The sequence below is a fragment of the Kogia breviceps genome, chromosome 13, assembly GCF_026419965.1.
Source record: "Kogia breviceps isolate mKogBre1 chromosome 13, mKogBre1 haplotype 1, whole genome shotgun sequence".
Lineage (NCBI taxonomy): Eukaryota > Metazoa > Chordata > Mammalia > Artiodactyla > Physeteridae > Kogia > Kogia breviceps.
The window spans coordinates 29628729-29648139 of record NC_081322.1 but is presented as its reverse complement, the minus strand read 5'-3'; the positions used below and the strand labels follow the sequence as shown (position 1 = coordinate 29648139).

The following is a 19411-nucleotide window of genomic DNA, read 5'->3' as shown; positions in this document are numbered from 1 at the left end:
TACCTGTTAGAATGGCTATTATCAGAAAGACAAGAAATAACAAATGTTGGAGAGGATATGGAGGAAAGGGAACCCTTATATACTACTGGCAGGAATGTAAATTGATGAAACCACTATGGAAAACATTATGGGATTCCTCAAAAAATTAAGACTAGAACTACCATATGACCCAGCTATTTCAATTCTGGGCCAAAGAACATGAAAACACTAGTTTGAAAAGATATATGCACCCCTATGTTCCTCGTGGCATTATTCACAATAGTCAAGATATGGAAATAACCTAACTGTCCACTGATGGATGAATAGATAAAGAAATTGTGATGTATTATATATATATATATATATATATATATATATATATATACACACACTCACACATAAATATATATACAATGGAATACTATTTAGCCACAAAAAATAATGAAATCCTGCCATTTGTTTTCATGGACCTTGAGGGTATTATGCGAAATGAAGTAAGTCAGATGGATAAAGACAAAAACCATATAATTTCACTCATATATGGAATATTTAAAAAAACACAAATGAACAAACAAAATAAAACAAAAACAAACTCATAGATACAGAGACCAGATTAGTGGTTACCAGAGGGGAAGGGGTTTGGAGGATGAATAAAATGGGTGAATGGGGTCAACTGTATAGTGGTGGATAACTACACTTGTGCTAGTGATCACTTAGCAGTGTATCCAGATGGTAAATTATAATGCTTGAACACCTGAAACTCAAATACTAGAGTTTTAAAAAACCATCATAGGACCTAGTGGTCTCACATATAGGTATTTACCCAAGAAAACTAAGCACTTATGTTCACACAAAGACCTGTATGTATGTGAGTATTTGCAATCTCTGAAAATTGTAAACAATTCAGATATCTTTCAACAGGTCAATGCATAAACAAAACTGTGTTCAGTCCATATGATAAAATATTACTCAGCAATGAAAAAAGGAATGAAACATTGATTCATGCAACAGCATGAATAAATATTAAATGCACTGTTCTGAATGAAGGAAACCAGACTCAAAAGGCTACATAGTATATGATCTTATTTATTTGACATTCTAGTGAAACCATAGGAATAGAACATAGACAAGTTGTTGCCAGAGAATGGGAGTAAGAGTTGACTACAGGGCTTCCCTGGTGGCACCGTGGTTGAGAGTCTGCCTGCTGATGCAGGTGACATGGGTTCGTGCCCCAGCCTGGGAAGATCCCACATGCCGCGGAGCAGCTGGGCCCGTGAGCCATGGCCTCTGAGGCTGTGCGTCCGGAGGCTGTGCTCTGCAATGGGAGAGGCCACAACAGTGAGAGGCCCGCATAGCACAAAAAAAAAAAAAAAAAAAAAGAGTTGACTACAAAGGGTTACATAAGAGAATTATTAGGGTGATTAAATTGTTCTATATGGTACTGAGGTAGTGGTCACATGATTCCATTCATTTGTCAAAACACATAGAACTATAAACTACAAAGTGACTTTTATTATGTGCAAATAAAAAATTTAAAAAAATTTGGGGGAATCCCAGGATGGAATGCAGATGAGGACAAATAAATCCTAACACTATTACAAATGCATGGCACAACCTCACTTAAGGAAGTAGGGAAGAAAAGAAGTGAGCTAAAATTTTTTTGTTTCATCTAAATACTATAAGGCTAAAAGTGTAAACTCTCCAAAAAGACTGTACTTTGGTAAGTTTGTTTCTCACAAGGGTAGGTTTCACTATCTTTAAATTACTTTTCATGTAAACTAGGATTGAACAAATAAATAAATATCCTGTAGATACAGAGAGTGAGGTTTCTCACTGCCATAGGAAGAAGTTACAAATCAGCAAGTTAGGGGAAGGCTAGAATGAAGCCCTGTGGTGACAGATTAGAATGGGTGATATAATTATGAACTAATGTTTAGTTTCATATACATTTAGAAATATATATATAGAAATGAATAATAGGGTTGCTAAACTTAGCAATTAGAAATACAGAACATCCAGTTAAATGTGGATTTCAGATAAGCGAGAAATATTTTTAGTGTAAGTATGCCCCATGCAATATTTGGGACGTAGTTATACTAAAAAAGTCAGTGTTTATCTGAAATTTAAATTTAACTGGGTATGTAGTAGTTTATTTAGATATATGGTACATGAATGAAGATACATATTTAAATTTCCTAGTTCTGTTCTCTGAAACGGGCTGGAAGCATGAAATCTCAGTAGCCAGAAGCACAACAAACCCCCAGATTTTGGTTTCTAAATATTGTTCTCTGATATAATGAACAAGAGCTTCTTGAAGGAATAGCTGATTACATATTTCAGGTAGGGAAATAAAGATGAGAATGGGGTGTTTTATAGTTCTAGAAAGTTAGGAAGTGCTTAAAACAAAACAAAACAACACAAAATGAAGAAGACAAAAATGATGAAGTCATGTTAAAATAAATTGGAGCCATCCTAAAAGAACTCCTGACAGCCCAAACTGTATAATTTGAGCAGTAAAATAAATAATGGTAGTATTGGATTATAAGTCAAAAAATAAAATAAATATCCTTGAGTGCATACTGTTATAAATCAATGATTGAAGGAAGAAAGAAAGAAAGGAAGGAAGGAAGAAGGAATGAAACAACAAACATCCCTTACAGAACTTCAATTAATAGCTATAGAGGGAATTAAGGAAAAAATTGATTATTTGTACACCACAGCAGTAATGGTGGATGAAACACTGATGAATGCTAAAATTAGTGGCCAAGATAATTAAGGATCCACAGAATATTTGCAGAGCCTCGATCAAAATATTTATTGATTACTACAGTGTTTTAAGCACATGTCCACAAATTATTTGATAGTTGACTTAGTAATGGCTTAATGGCTGCTCTACAGAATACCGTAGACTGGGTAGCTTATAAACAACAGAAATTTATGGTTCACAGTTCTGGATGCTGAGAATTCCAAAGCACTGGCAGATAGATCCCATGTCTGGTGAGAGCCCACTTCCTGGTTCATAGAGGACTGTTTTCTTGTTGAGTTGTGACTTGGCAGGGGGAGCTCTCTGAGGTCTCTAAAAGATCACTAATCCTATTGATGAGGGCATCACCTTCATAACCTCCCGAAGGCCCCACCTCCTAATATCTTCACATTGGGGTTTAGGTTTTAACATATGAATTTTAGGAGAACACAAATATTCAGTCTATAGCAACAGTCCTCCCTCCAAAATGTGGAGCTTAGTTTCTGCTCCTCTTAAGGGGGCCAGACATAGTGATTTGTTTGTAATAAATAGAGTTTAGAAGGGTAAATGATACATTTTACATTGGAGAAAACTGGCAGACAGCACCTTAACCACTGGTCAAAGTTAACAGCATCAATAATAAGTCAAGCTGATATCATATACACCAGTACAATGCCATGAGAAGGGAATGTCACCTCTTTGGTACTCTTCCAAAATTTCATAACCTCAGTATAATCATTAAACAATATAAAAAAAACTAAATTAAGGGACATTCTACAAAATGGCTGGTACTCTTTAGAAGTGCCAAGTTCATGAAGAAAAGTAAACAACAAGTAACTATCAATCACAGATTGGAGAAGATCAAGGAGAAATGACCATGTGATATCCCAGGTTGGATCCTGGAACAGAAAAAGGACATTGGTGCCAAAACTGGGGGTATCTGAATTGGTGCCAAAACTGGGGGTATCTGAATAAAGTCTATGGTTTAGTTTAGGGTTGGCAAACTGCGAACTATGGGCCAAATCTAGCCCATCACCAGTTTTTGTAAAATTTCATTAGAAGGGATCTGTGCCCATTGTGTTACCTGTTGTCTAGGGCTGCTTTCACCCTACAGTGGCAGGATTGAATAACTGTGATAGAGGCATCTCACTCACAAAGCCTACAATATTTACTATCTGACCCTTTACAGAAAAAGTTTACAGACCCCTAGTATATGGGAACATCTGTGTACTATTTTTCTTTGTACACAGTCTTCTGTAGTCTAAAATACTTCAATATAAAATTTTTTTTAAGTTACAATTTAGATCATCAATCCTTTTTAAGCTTCCATTGTTTGAGAGGTTACTATTTGTGAATCACTTTGATGAATGTTTTTCATATACTACCCTAATCAATCCTCTCAGCAGCCTTTCATAGCTTCTCCTATTGTTATCCACCCTTCTTTTACACCTAAGGAAAACCAAAGTTAATTAAGTCAAGTGACTTGATGAAAGGCACAAAATTCACATGGTTAAAAATGCAAAACTAGAGTTTAAACCAGTCTTCCTGAGACCAAAGTCCATATTATCCTATTCTGTCATCTGTATGCATGGGTCAACTGCAGATATCCAGTGTCACCTTCATCTAAAGTTCAGAATTCATTTAGTCAATGTGCTGAGCACCTACCATGCCCAGCACGATTTTCTGAAATCCATGGAATGACATTTCTTTTACCCACAGCACCTCCTGAACTCACCTTTGCTCCCTCAACGCTCTGATTAGATTTATAATTATGTACATAGCCCTCCCTCTGGCTAGTTTCATCTCTTACCTTTCCAGTTACAGTGTCTCAAATAATAAAATGCATACCAAAGAATAAATCTCCATCACCTTTCCCTTACTCTTTTCACATAGTTTTCTATTCTGTAGTGGCCTCTGTGTCCTTGTTGTTGTTCACGATGATTTTTTACTTTTTTATAATCAGTAAACAGACATATCCAGTCTTCACTTGAAACTCATTTTTAGTCCAATTTTCCTGTAAATTCTTGAAATGACAGGTTAACTTTTTTCAGCCTATTAAAAATGTCTAAAGCACCATTTACCTGAGTCTGTTGGCTGTTTGCATTCCCAATAGATGGCATTTATTATACTTATTTCTAATTATTAAACACTAAACACCAGTTATAAACACATCCTTTGAAAACTAACCTTGGAAAAATAAATCTATTAAATGTTTACTATAGTGAAGAGCATTTCTGGGTACTACAGTTTCCATTGGTTAAAAAAGGAAAGGAAAACAAACAATCTCTTTGGTCTCTGTGGATACTTTACAGTTGGGCAATGGGGCACTTTCCCTCTGGAGGTTTGTAATTCATTTTAGTAAAAGTCTACCTCTGCTTGACAGGATGTTTTTAATGTGAAGATAAATGACTGACAAAACATTAAGCCCCATTGAACATAGTTAAGTATTCTTGCTATCTGAGTCCTGGTTTGACATAAGCAGAGAATGATTTTATTTGAGCCACACTTAGAATTCATGACAGGTTCACTTTCAAACACCACCACTCTGATGGCATTGCTATCTTTACACAATGCTTCAATTCCATTTTTAGAGGATACAATACCTGTCTGGGTTTGACAAGTAAAGCTAAAGTTTTAATAACTCCGAAGGTGTGCCATTGCTGGAAAAGAGCTGATGAAAGGTTTAAAAGAATTATTTGAAGGGTGCATTATTACTTTCATATCAGAACACATTTAAATAAAAAGCAGACAATTTCATTACTGTCAGGAAGCACATTTTCAACTATACATTTCTATAGCAACATCTCTATATATAACAACACTTCACTGTTTAATTTGAGATATAGACTACATGAAGAACATGTTTCATTGGCTTATTCTGTAGGCAATTCCTAAACTTGCTTAGGAGTGATATCAACATACAGACACTGATAAAGAAACTCAACATGACAGTTTGTTGGGTGGAGGAGAGAGAACTGTGATTCAAAAATAGTAATGTTCTGATTTACTACTAAGGAATAAATCTGGCATTTAAAGTCCTCCTCAAGGATGTTCATCATAAATGATTTCTCCAAATCACCTGGGCTACTTGGCTGTCAGCATCTCTCTAATCCTCAAAATCCACCTTCCACTCTTGAAGATCACAATGTCTTTTATGAACATCTTTGTGACTTCCTAGAGGCCATATGCTTTCTTTCTGTTCTCTAGTTCTGGTTGCTGCTTTTGTTCTTTTTAAAGGTTGTTTTTCCATTTTTGTTGTGTGGTCCCTGGTTCATACCATGTTGATCTCAATGTGAAACTCAATACCTTTTCTTAAATTTTGCCAAACAAACCACTCACACAAAGGCATTTGAGTAGATGGATTTGGCAAAGGTTTGAAAAGATGAAGGAACATGGCAGCAATACAAACAATTACAAAATCAAAGTAAGATATTCCTGGCTTTAAAAGTCTCTTGGCTATTTCAGTGATGAGGCACCACCTGCGTGTCACATTACTTCACCTTCTCTTTTCCTCCATCATTCTTTTCCACTTTTCCAATTTCCCTGCCTTCTTCTTGACCACTCCTTACCCCAGACCCACTTTAGCTCTCTCCTCTACAGCCTCATTCCAGCTGAACCTCAGGTCCCACCTTCTCCCTAAATGGTTCCTTAAGTTCTGTTTTTAAACAAAGGCACATCTCTTATTAGGAAGAATTTTAGTAATAGCTCTTAGGACACTTACCCCATCATACTTGGATACCAGAAGAATTTCATCTAATGTCAGTGTGATCATCAGTGTTTTTGGCTTGATAGTCATAAAGTCATTGGCAACTTGGCTCAAATTCTAGATTGTCTAATTATTACCAGTGCCATTTCTGATCTGTTTTAAATGGAAACATAACCTCCCTCATAGTATGATTTTGCAAATTAACAACTAAGTGCTCCATACACACCGAGTTCCTTTCCATCCTTCCTCTAAACATTTCATGGCTTTGAAATCTGATGATCAGAAAGTTATTTCCTCTGAGCCTATACCAGCTTCTGATGGCTTCTACAGTGCTGATCACGGTCTTCCTGTGTACACTATCTTACCCGGCAGGGGCAAGCTTTCTACTTATTCTCCTCATCCCCAAACTTTGTTTTGCTACGTTTTCTTGCATTTGGCTGGGATTGAATACCTTACCTGCCTTATACTGAATTACTTATCTGTTGTTGTTTGTTTCTTAGCACTAGCATACTATCAGATTTTGTAGGCATCTGAGGAGTTGGGCTATATTGCTGGGATGGCAGGTGGTGTCTCATTGGCTGATGCTAGGATAGGCCAGGCAAGCCTTAAACTGCCCCTGCAGACATTGAAGAATGTAGCTACCTGACTGCTCTGGCTGCTGCTGTTCTGCCTCATCTTATGCTTTCTTGAGTTCACTCTTTCCCTGTTCCCAGCTTGTATGTCTACAGTAGTCTTTCCTATCATAGGTTTGCTAACTGAAATCACTAATTAAATGTTGTCATGAGTTTCCTTTTTATTCTCTCTTTTACCTGTATCTCATGATGTCATAAAGTCCTATAACAAAATAATACAGTAAAATTAGGATGTGTATGAGCACAATCTCAAAATATATTAAAGCTCTAGGAATTTGCTGGCCGGTATTTACTGTACATGTAGAGTACTTAAATAGCAGATATTAGCACTGTGGAAACCACATAGCTGGAGTAAGAAAAAGATGAAGTCCGAAGTTATAGGCTGTCACTTTGGTTTTTAGAGGCTTGTATTGGGAGGGGAAAGCTTTAGTGAATGGAAAAGGTACTTATAGTGACTTGTGTTAAAATTTAGACTCATGTATACAGAGAACAAACTGGTGGTTGCCAGAGGGGAGGGAAGTGGGTGTTTGGGTAAAATAGGTGAAGGGGATTAAGAGGTACAAACTTCCAGTTATAAAATAAGTAACTCTTGGGGATGCAATGTACAGCATAGGGGATATAGTCAATAATATTGTAAGAACTTTGAATGGCTCCTAGACTTATAGTGGTGATCAATTTGTAATGTATGTAAATGTCAAATCATTATGTTGTATACCTGAAATTAATATAATATTGTATGTCAACTATATTTCAATAAAAAATAAAAAGAAAGAAATTCTAACTTTAATAAATTGAATTTAGAAACCAACTCTTTAAGCTTAACTTACAAATCTCATTTTAAAAACAAATCTATTTTTTATTTGATTGAATTAAAATACCCATTTTATTTTTTTTCTATTACTGTTCAATTAGCTTATAGATTTAGCAGATTTAGGGAAATTTAATTTCCCAGATTTTAATACAATTTAAATAGTTGATTAATGAATACCTTTACTATGTCACACTAAAATCTCAAACCTATTATATCCAATTTTCTTAAGAAAATTAAATACAGAATAAGACAAATCTATAATTCAAATGAAAGGGACTTCATAAACTCTTAAATACATCTATGAACCTAAAAGTCTATATTATGGATTTAATAAATTATGCTTTCCTTGGCTTTAAATATTGTTTGAAACAAAAATTATACATTCTTTACATTAATATCATAAGTATAAGCAACTCAAACTGTCTTAAAATATTTTTAAAAAGTAAGTCTAATACTATAACAGTCAAGATTGAATTTAGAAACTACAACTACTCTATTTTACACAGAAACCTATTGAATATAGGAAAAATCGTTGAAAGAGCTGAGAAGCAGGGCATAGCTAGAATTACTGAATTTGAAAACAAACCACAAAATCTTCTGTGCAAGGACCAGAAAGTTCCTATGTCCACAGGCACTTCTGCTGCCTCAACTTTGTCTCAACATCCATGAAACTGATGACTAGACTCTGAACGCCAAGTTCAACTACCACATCTCCTTTCTGCCCTTCTGTTTCCACAATACCACTTGTCAGGTGGATACAGTGGCAGAGGGTGTCCTCTGCTTTTCTTCTACCTTACAAGTCTCCTGAGATTGTATCTTACTGGCAGAAATTATTTCATATACAGAGTCTTAGCTGCCAGGAAGTGTGAGTGCTGTGATTTTTATTTCCTGGCTCTTGGGAGGCACACAGAAAGGGAGAACCAAAAGCTGAAGGGGTGAGAACTCAAACTTGTAAACAAACCTAGACTGCAAGTATCTTTTTACTGCCTGATGCAGAGAAATAATTTCACCAGTAGTGGAACTAAATTTCTGTTATAATGAAATATTTTACAGCATGGTTTTGCTGAGTATTGTTCCTTCTATGTGTGCTGAGATAGGTATTCTCTTTAGGAAAGTCAGATTTAACTCTTGAAAATTACTCTTTTCCTATTGAGATAATAGACTTCTTGAACATCCTCTTCATCTTGTTATAATCGTGATTTACATGTTATCCTGGCAAGTTGAGACTGGATTTTACACCCATGGTAGTATCAGATATTGGCTTAAGTAATAATTGCCCTTTTAGCAATTGGAAAATTACTGATCACTTTTAGGTTTATGTTTTTTACCATTTATTTATTTATTTATTTACACCTCTACTGGGCTCTAAGCACCTTCAGGACAAAACTGTCATTCTGTATTTTTACAGCATCCAGTAGAAGTGCTATGCATGTTGCAGATCACTGCTTTTCAAATCTTTTTTGAAACTTACTCTATTTTTCCTCAACATTTTATTCTTTCCTTGAATGCTATTTAAAATTTCAAAATAAATCGACTGTATCACTGAAATCTGATAAAAATGGTAATTTCAGAAGAGAAACAGTTTGATCTTAAAGGCTATGAATCTCTTTTTATATAATTTTATTGGAGTATAGTTGATTTTTAAAAAATGTTTATTTTATTGAAGTATAGTTGATTTACAATGTTGTGTTACTTTCTGATGTACAACAAAGTGATTCAGTTATATATATTTATTACTTTCCACATTCTTTTCCATTATGGTTTATTACAGTTTATTGAATATAGTTGCCTTACTATACAGTAGGACCTCGTTGTTTATCCATCCTATATATAATAGTTTGCATCTGCTAGTCCCAAACTCCCAATCCATCCCTCCCCCACACCCCCTCTCCCTTGTCAACCACAAGTCTGTTCTCTATGTCTGTGAGTCTGTTTCTGTTTCCTAGATAAGTTCATTTGTGTCATATTTTAGATTCCTCATATAAGCAATATATGATATTCATCTTTCTCTGACTTACTTTGCTTAGTATGATAATCTCTAGGTCCGTCCATGTAGCTGCAAATGGCATTATTTCATTCTTTTTTTATAGCTGGGTAATATTCCATTGTATATATATATATATATATATATATATATATATATATATACCACATCTTCTTTATCCATTCATTCGCTAATGGACATTTAGGTTGTTTCCATGTCTTGGCTATTATAAATAGTGCTGCTGTGAACATTGGGGTGCATGTATCTTTTTGAATTAGAGTTTTGTCTGGATATATGCCAAGATTATTGGGATTGCTGGATCATATGGCAATTCTATTTTTAGTTTTTTAAGGAACCTCCATACTGTTTCCACAGTGGCTGAACAAATTTATATTCCCACCAAGGGTGTAGGAGGGTTCCCTTTTCTCCACACCCTCTCCAGCATTCGTTATTTGTAGACTTTTTAATGACAGCCATTCTGACCAGTGTGAGGTGGTACCTCATTGTAGTTTTGATTTGCATTTCTCTGATAGTTAGCAATGTTGAGCATCTTTTCATGTGCCTACTGGCCATCTGTATGTCTTTCTTTGGAGAAATGTCTATTTAGGTCTTCTGCCCATTTTTTGATTGGGTTGTTTGTTTTTTTTGTTGTCGAGTTGTATGAGTTGTTAATCCCTTGTCAGTCGCATTGTTTGCAAATATTTCCTCCCAGTCCATAGGTTGTCTTTTTGTTTTGTTTATGGTTTCCTTTGCTGTGCAGAAGCTTGTAAATTTGGTTAGGTCCCATTTGTTTATTTTTGCTTTTATTCTATTGCCTTGGGAGACTGACCTAAGAAAACAGTGGTACAATTTATGTCAGAGAATGTTTTGCCTATGTTCTCTTCTAGGAGTTTTATGGTGTCATGTCTTATATTTAAGTCTTTAAGCCATTCTGTGGCTTGTAGATGCATCACTTCAATCTTCCATCTTCACATGGCATTCTCTGTGTGTGTCTTAACATCATCTTCCCTCTGTGTGTGTCTCTGTGTCCCTTCCCCTTTTTTAATAAATACACTCATTATATTAGATTAGGGTCCACTCTTATGACCTTATTTTAAATTGATTACTGCTGTAAAGACCCTATTTTCAAATAAGGTCACATTCTGAGACACGAGGGATTAGGACCTGAACCTATCTTTTAAGGGAGCCAATCCAAATTATAACAATATCTATCTGTATTTCTATTAGGCTAAACTTGATTTCATACTTACATCTCCAACTCTAATTCACTACCATGTGGATAATGATAACCTCCTCTTGCTAGTCTGTCACCTCTCAATCCAACAATGAGGAAGCTGACTTCCACCTTCCACCACCCATTTACATAACTTCAATTCCAATATGTAAATATGGTGATTTCAGAATTGTTACCCCTCACCCCCATGAGAAACAACTTTATCAACTAGAGTACAGTGCTTGGCTCTTCCTCTTATCAGGACACCAGTCGTAATGCATTAGAAACTCACTCTGATAGCTTCCTTTAATTTAATCATCTCTTTAAAGATCTTATCTCCAAATACAGTTAAATTCTGAGGTAATAGGGGTTGAGATTTCAAATATGGATTCTGGGGGAATCACAATTCTGCTCAAGCACTCCTTCAACTATTCCACCCTCCTCCCACCTCTCCACCTCTGCCAATGACTGAACTGTCTACCATCTCTTTACTTTTGGCCTTTCCAGAATGTCATATAAGTGGATTCTTGTATTAGCAGCCTTTCCGACTGGCTTCTTTCACTTAGCAACATGCATTTATGATTCATTCATGTCTTCACACAGCTTGATAGAACATTCTTTCTATTACTAAATAGTATTCCATTTTATGGCTGTACAATAGTTTGTTAATTCATTCACTTACACTTTTAGGCAATTATGAACAAAGCTGCTATAAAGTTTGGGTGCAGGTTTTTGTGTGGACATACAATTTCAAATCATTTTAGCAAATACCTAGTACCATGATTGGTAGATTTTATGTTAAAACTGTATTTAGACTGTAAGAAACTGCTGGTTTTTTTTGTTTTGTTTTGTTTGTTTGTTTGTGGTACGTGGGTCTCTCACTGCTGTGGCCTCTCCCTTTGCAGAGTACAGGCTCCGCACGCGCAGGCTCAGCGGCCATGGCTCACGGGCCCAGCCTCTCTGCGGCATGTGGGATCTTCCCGGACCGGGGCACGAGCCCGTGTCCCCTGCATTGGCAGGCAGACTCTCAACCACTGCACCACCAGGGAAGCCCGCTAAACTGTTTTTAAAGTGACTGCATCATTTTGTATTCCCACCAGCAACGTACGAGAATTCCTATTGCCCTCATCCTTGCCAGGAACTGGCATTGTCAACTTTTTGGGTATCAAGCATTCCAATAGATGTGTAATGCTCTCTCACTGCTGTTTTAATTTGCATTTGATTAAAGACATATGATGTTGAGCAAATGAAAACAACAAAGAGAGTTCCAGTTTCTCTGCCAGCAACTGTTACTGTCAGTTATGGGGATATTAGTTATTCTAATAGTTGTGTAGTGGTTTCTTAGTGCCCAAGGGCAAGTGACTGGTATATCTTCTTCAGTGAGGTGTCTTCAGATCTTTAGCACATTTAAGAAATTGTGTTTGTTTTCTTAGTGTTGAGATTTAAACATCCTTTGTATATTTTGGATAAAAGTCCTTTATCAGATATATGTTATGCAGACATTTTCTAACAAGTTTGATTTGCTAATATGTTTGTTGTGGATTACAGTGGCAAATGTACATACAACACGAGATTCTCTGTATTATCTGAGCCAAAGAAATTTTTGAAAGTGCAAATTTCTTAGAGAAGATGTTGGCTAGAGAGCCATTAGAATTTGACAATTACAGAAAATGTGATTTCATTTTACATCACTGACTGCAAAACCTGCAGACTTGATTTCATCCTCTTTCAACCTAATGAGGTTGGTATAATTTTTGTCATTTCTCAGTTTAGGAAGCTGACCATTCACAGTTTAAAAAGGAGGTAAGTAGTGCTCACTTCGGCAGCACATATACTAAAATTGGAACAATACAGAGAAGATTAGCATGACCCCCGCTCAAGAATGACATGCAAATTCATGAAAGTGTTCCATATTTTAGTATCGATACCAAGGGGGAAGGGGGGTGGCATGAATTGGGAGATTGTGATTGACATATATTCATGACTGATACTATGTATGGAAATAGATAACTAATGAGAACCTACTGTATAGCACAGGGAACTCTACTCAATGCTCTGTGGTGACCTAAATGGGAAGGAAATCCAAATAAGAGGGTATATATGTGTATGTGTAGCTGATTCACTTTGCTGTACAGCAGAAACTAACACAACATTGTAAAGCAACTATACTCTAATAAAAATTAATTAAAAAAATAAATAAATAAAAAGGAGGTAAGTAAATTCCTTAGTATCACCCAACTAAGTGGTGAAGCTCTGTTTCATGTCCAGTTTTTTATGCCTTAAAAGTCCATGGTTTTCCAGCCACAAACAGACGGTCTTGCTAAGAGTAGGAGAGATGGAAAGTTGACACATTAAAAGCCATAAAGCTAATCACTAGTAAAGTTTCAAAAGAAAGTATTTTTATTAACGATATCTGTATTAAAACCACCAGTCTAACATACATAGTCAAGATTACATATGTATGTATGTGTGTGTATACAAATATCTATTTTTCAATACTCAGCATATAAAATATTGAAAAAATATATACAATATATAATATAATTTTATATTAATTAATATTAATTATATTAATATTAATATGTAATATTAATATATATTCTGACTGAAAATAAACTTCCTAAACCATGTTCTAGTGAAGAAAGTTGAGGTTGGCACATGCTCACTTACTGGGAGAAATTGATAGTCTGTATAATTCAATACTATGTTTCTTTTAAAACTATGAAAAAGAGTTTTGTTTCCCTGAACCTCAAACTCATTTTCTTGGACACACTGTTCTCTTATTCAGCAGTGTCTTTTGTGAAAATTATCAATGCAACACTATTAATCATTTAGCAGCTGGGATAAGAAAGGGCTTTTAGGAGATTTGGGTTGATGTACAATTCAGAAATAATAATTTGCTCACTGTGCTGCGTGAGATGCCTGACACTTCGTTCAATGAACCAGAGACACAGCTTACATTTTTCTGCCCTTCTGATTTCTGAAATTGGAATGTTTAGTGCATGTTTCTTTAATCAACCTTATCATATATATAATTTAGTGCTATGAGACTAATATGTAGATTCTTTTGACGAAAGATTAAAGGTAAAATAAAGGATATGTTTTCTTTCAATTCTCTTGAGGTGGTTCATTTTTATCAATTAATAACGCAAAACTGCAGGGAAATGTTCAACTGAGTTTTGCAAAAGGTACTGGGCATTTAAAAAATTTCCCTATAAACTAAAAAGTTTCAGAATGTGTAAGATGTTGCCTATGATTACTGTGAATTTATGAATATGGAATTTGTTAATTAAATTTTAATATCATGTGGTGCTATGTTTATTGTGTGGTCAAAGCTTACAAGCTGAGACATTTAATACAACAATAAGACTCTATAATCTGGAACAAGACACGCTTTTTAAGAGTTAGTTAAATCACTAATGCTTATATTTAGAAAAAAATGAGTTTATATAAGAAAAAAAAACTTGGCAAATGTGGATGGTATTCATTTAAGCAGAGGATGAACATTTGAGGTAATCTGTAATTCCATATTAATTGCCCCAAATAAATTTGTGTTTTGTTTATCAAAGTAAAATTATTGACTCAATTCAGTTTTTAAATGTTGAATTAAAAAAAATCAGAACTTGTTCTGGTGTACGTAATGCCATGTAAACTCAGAAATTGTCCTTTTTCTGAGTCCTTTTTTCCACCAACTCTTTTCCCATGTGTAAAGTGCTTTAACAAAGAAGGTAAGGTTCTATCCTTTCAATGATTCTCCCAGCAAACAGCCAAAATCTTGAACAATTATTTTAGGTGCTCAGATAATCTAAAAGCTGCACCTGTTGGTGGCAGTGCAAGGAGGGTTAAAGTCAAAGGGGTCAAGGATCAGTTAGTCTCAGTGGCATCACATCAGCCCGTGGCTTGTCACGACCTAAAACCACAGGGCCATTGAAGAGTATAAGTCCTTGGAAAGAAGTGGTACCAAGTAGCAGCTAAAAAGCCTAGGTTCAAATTGTCTGGGCTGAAATTCTGGGCTCCATCATTCACTAGCTGGCTGACCCTGAGCAAGCTACTTAATATCTTTCTGCCTTACTCTCTTCATATCTGAATGGGAATAAAAGTGGTACCTATCTCATAACATTTTGAGTTAAATGACATAGCCTACATTTAGCACCTAACTGGCATTTAAAAAATACTGTGTAGTATGAATAGTCCTAGAAGCACCCTCTAAGGCATACACCATAATATCTGTTGTTCACATTCTTTCTACATTTCCTTTATTATGTCTCTACCTGCTTCAAAAAATGGAAGATGGTAGTTTGCTTTGCATAATATAAATTTAAAAATATGTTGTGTCATTTTCCAAGTGGAAAAATACTTTCTAAAATTCCAGTTGGTCAATAAACCTTTATAACCAAATAAAACTTAGATTTTCTCGTTCATGATACTTATCTGCTAAGCTTGAAAACTACTGGGAAAGAGAGAGCTCCAGTGTGATGGAAAAATTATGAACTCATTAGATTCCATTTGCAATGTTGAAAGAAAATTTAAATCTCATATTTAATTGCAATTTTAACTTTTGTAAGATGAAGTATCAGAACTCAACATCAAGTCCCACTGTAAAACAAGAGGAGCTTTAAGAATTTTTATCCAATTAACAATAATTATTAACTAATTATCAATAATGTTTTGCTCCTCCACCTATCAGTTATTTTAAACATTCTGAACATTCCATACTTTATTTGATTCATTCAAAGTTCCTCCTCACATCTATCTCCTACCTAGTTTTTGAGCATTATGAATTAAATTTGTTTCCATTTTCAATTGGGACATTATTTTGATTTGTGACTTCATCACTCATAAAGATTTTAAGTTCCTCACAGGTGTTTTGACTGATATGGACATAAAAGGTCATAAAGAGGTATAATGTGGAATCTCCATCATAACCACAGTGAGTGTTCTAAACAGTAGATACATGCCATGGTTATGGCTTGCCTGATATGAATATTTTAGCACATATTATTTTTGATAAACATAAACGTTTGTTCTAAAATTCTTGAACATAAACATTAAATAATGGACAGGTAATTCCAAAGAAAATATGTAAAGAATATGCCATTTAAGAACATTAAATAATTTTTTACAATTCTTAATCTTGCCCAACTTTATTTGTAAGATCCCTACAGAGAAAAGTTTGATCACTTATCCCTCATGTGATGTTAAAACACTGGTTTTGTATACAATTATGCTTCCTGATTAAATCATGTTGCTTCTGTTGCTATTGTGGGCTTCACTTAAGCCTAAAATGCATAAGACATTCTGGCTCAGTTGACTTCTCTTGCATGTTCATTGTTGTAACTCAGTACTTAGCAAAGTACTCAGCATGTAGTAAGTGCTCAATAAATATTTTGTAACAAGTAAATGGCTGAGTCAATGCCAATTAACTGGACAGAGAAGTTTGAGCATTTAAGAATTTTTTAAAAAATTAACTTTTTATTATAAATAATATGTATGCACTTTAGAAACTTCAGGGAATACAGATGAGCATATAGTAAAAATATTAAATTACATAAGAACCATTATTTATAAACAATTTTCTAAGTATTTGTAATATACTCTACACACTATCAATGTTTTATAATAAATTATCTACTGTTTATGAAACATTTAAAGCAAAGAAATTTTATGAAGCAAAACTCAAAGTGATAATCAAGAATTTGGCCAGATGGGCTTTTGACTGAATGCTAGGAGAGATGCAAAAAACAAGAAGCAGAGAGAGGAGGACAGAGAGCCATTCAATAGAGAGAGTATTTAAAACAGGGGTGGAGGGAAACAGGAGGCAAAGCCTGTGTATCTGTCTTACAGCCCTGTTCTCTGGCCTGGCCCTATACAGCCTGTGTTGTATCTTAGTGAGAGAAGAGGGGCCAGCAAACACTGTGAAGATGATTTACAACAAAATCTTTGGGAGACTTGAATGGTCAAGGAAGCACCTTTGAATATTATCCTGACAATGTATGTGTATGTGACAGGGTAGCCAGTGAACCCAATTTAATTTTAATTATTCTTTTAAAATTTGATATATAGAGGTTGATATTTGCAGGGAAGGAATTTGGTAACTTTGCATAAGGAGCTTGGATTGTTCCTGAGAGGCAAAGGACAGAAACCTTAAACTCTCCTGAGATTCGAAGTTACTGAAATCTGTTAAATGGGCAGAGCACACTTGACCATGACTTGGAAACAGGGAAGAACAAAGAAGCCCTTGATATTTACATCACTAGATGGTAGAAAAAAGATGGGACCAGTGGGCTGGTCTCTGCACATGGCCAGTGGTTCTGAAGTAGGCATGCCTCTGATAGCAAACTTAGTCCTTATCTAGCCCTCTTATACCAAAGGAGGATAAAACATGAGCAAAGCTGAAGTGTTATGCCTTTGGGAGCCCAAAACAGTACTTTAGCTGACCATGGTCATGCAATGGAGGGCATCCACACAGTGAACCATGCTCCCTTGAAACTTATGAAGAATGACAGCATCCAAGACAGGCAGCTGCTGATCTGAAACCAGAGCAGGGGTCTTGACCTTAGCAATGTTGCTTCAGATAGGACTGGAGGAGTGGGCCAGGCTTGGTGATGAGCCGAGGGTTGTTTGTATGGCCTGGATGTTACACGGATGTCTGCTTATCTACAGAGGCCAGTTTGGAAGCAAACTAAACTTACGGTGTTTGGTTGTAGTATCTGCAAGCTTCAAGGGGGTAATACCATTCTGTAAAGCAGGAACAAATAAGACTGACTAATTGGAAATGAAAAAGCACTCTGAGGATTCTAAGGATTATAATGGAATTGGGGCGACCCTGTAAGAATAGCATTTAAGCATTAAAAAGTGATGGAATGGCGGCTAAATCCCACACTGGTGAGGAGTGAGAGCCCTTATGCAGGAGGGAGGAACTCTTTCCATTTCAAACAAGTAGCCTCAGCCTGTTACAGCTTTTATATGGTGTGCCATGGTAAGGTCATCAGTATGAAGTGTATTTGTTTCCTATTGCTGCTGTAACAAACTTCCACGAAGTTATCAGCTTAAAAGAATACGGGTTGATTATCTTATAGTTCTGAAAGATAGAGTTCTAAAATGGATTGTGGGGACTGCATTATCTCTGGAGACTCGAGAGAGGAATTCATTTCCTGCCTTTTCCCATGTCTAGAGGCCACACATGTTCCTTGGTTCATGGCCATGCATCACTCTAACCTCCATTTCTGTAGTTGCATCTCCTTCTCTGACTCTCCTGTCCTTGTCTCCCTCCCTCTTTCACTTATAAACATCCTGGTTATAGTGTTGGGCCCATTGGATAATCCAGGATGATCTCTGCATCTCAAGAGCCTTCAATGAATCACATCTGCAGTCTCTTTTGCCATATAAGGTAACATATTCATAGGTTCCAGGTATTAGGACATTTTGGTGGTCCATCATTCTGCCTACCACAGGGAGCAATACTAAGAGTGGGCGAGACAGGGGCTGGTCCTCTACTCATAATTCTAGCTTCTTTTTATAAATACCAATTTTTATAGGTTTGAAGAGAATATATTCATGTGTAAATAATTTTGCATTAGATAAGTTTCTGTTTACCAGAATGACATTATTAGTTAAATAGAGGTCACCAAAACCTAGTGTACATATACCCTTGAAAATGTTTATGTGAAGCCATGTTTTAGTCAAGTGGCAGATGAATCCAATTTTAAAATGGAGTAATAAATAATTAAATATCAGGTTGTAAATATCAACATCAGCCATTTTAGGTAAATCTAAATTATTATCATAAATACTGTTTTTAAAATGAAGTACAAGTCAATATTTTTTTAAAAAAATGATGAAGCTCAGAGCAGGGGCATTTGGCTCAGAGAACCATGGGTCAAATCCAAGCCATGCAATATGATAGTTGAAAATAATATTTTTACATGGTTAAATCATTGTTTTATGATTGATGATGGTAATTAGAGAAATGAAATATAAAAGCTCGTGTTTTAAGAACTTATGATAGTAAGACAATTAAATTCAAATTATTAACTTTGTGAAAGTTTCTTACAAATAATCGAAGAAAAACATGAAGAGTCATAAAAATATGGAAATTCATAGAAATAGAAAAATTAGAAACTACTTCCAAAAGAGAAAACATTAACACAAAGCATGCTAATTGTGTAAATAAACACAATTAGATAAAGCATTTTATTGAAGATGAAGACTGTCAGTTTGTCTGTAATGAGCAAAATTACATATGACATACACCTAAAACTACACAAATCAGAATTATTCAAAATAAATGGTTGGGCAGCATTTCTCAAATGAAAAAAAGTAAGCTCCAGTCAAATTTTAATT

General features: G+C 35.4%; 1 non-coding gene across 1 annotated transcript; it reads left to right on the top strand.

The window, feature by feature from the left end:
- The first annotated feature begins 12878 nt into the window (after positions 1-12878).
- Positions 12879-12986, top strand: LOC131740284 (U6 spliceosomal RNA). Its single transcript, XR_009330881.1, has one exon. It is a non-coding gene; the product is annotated as a U6 spliceosomal RNA (small nuclear RNA).
- The last annotated feature ends 6425 nt before the right edge of the window (positions 12987-19411 follow it).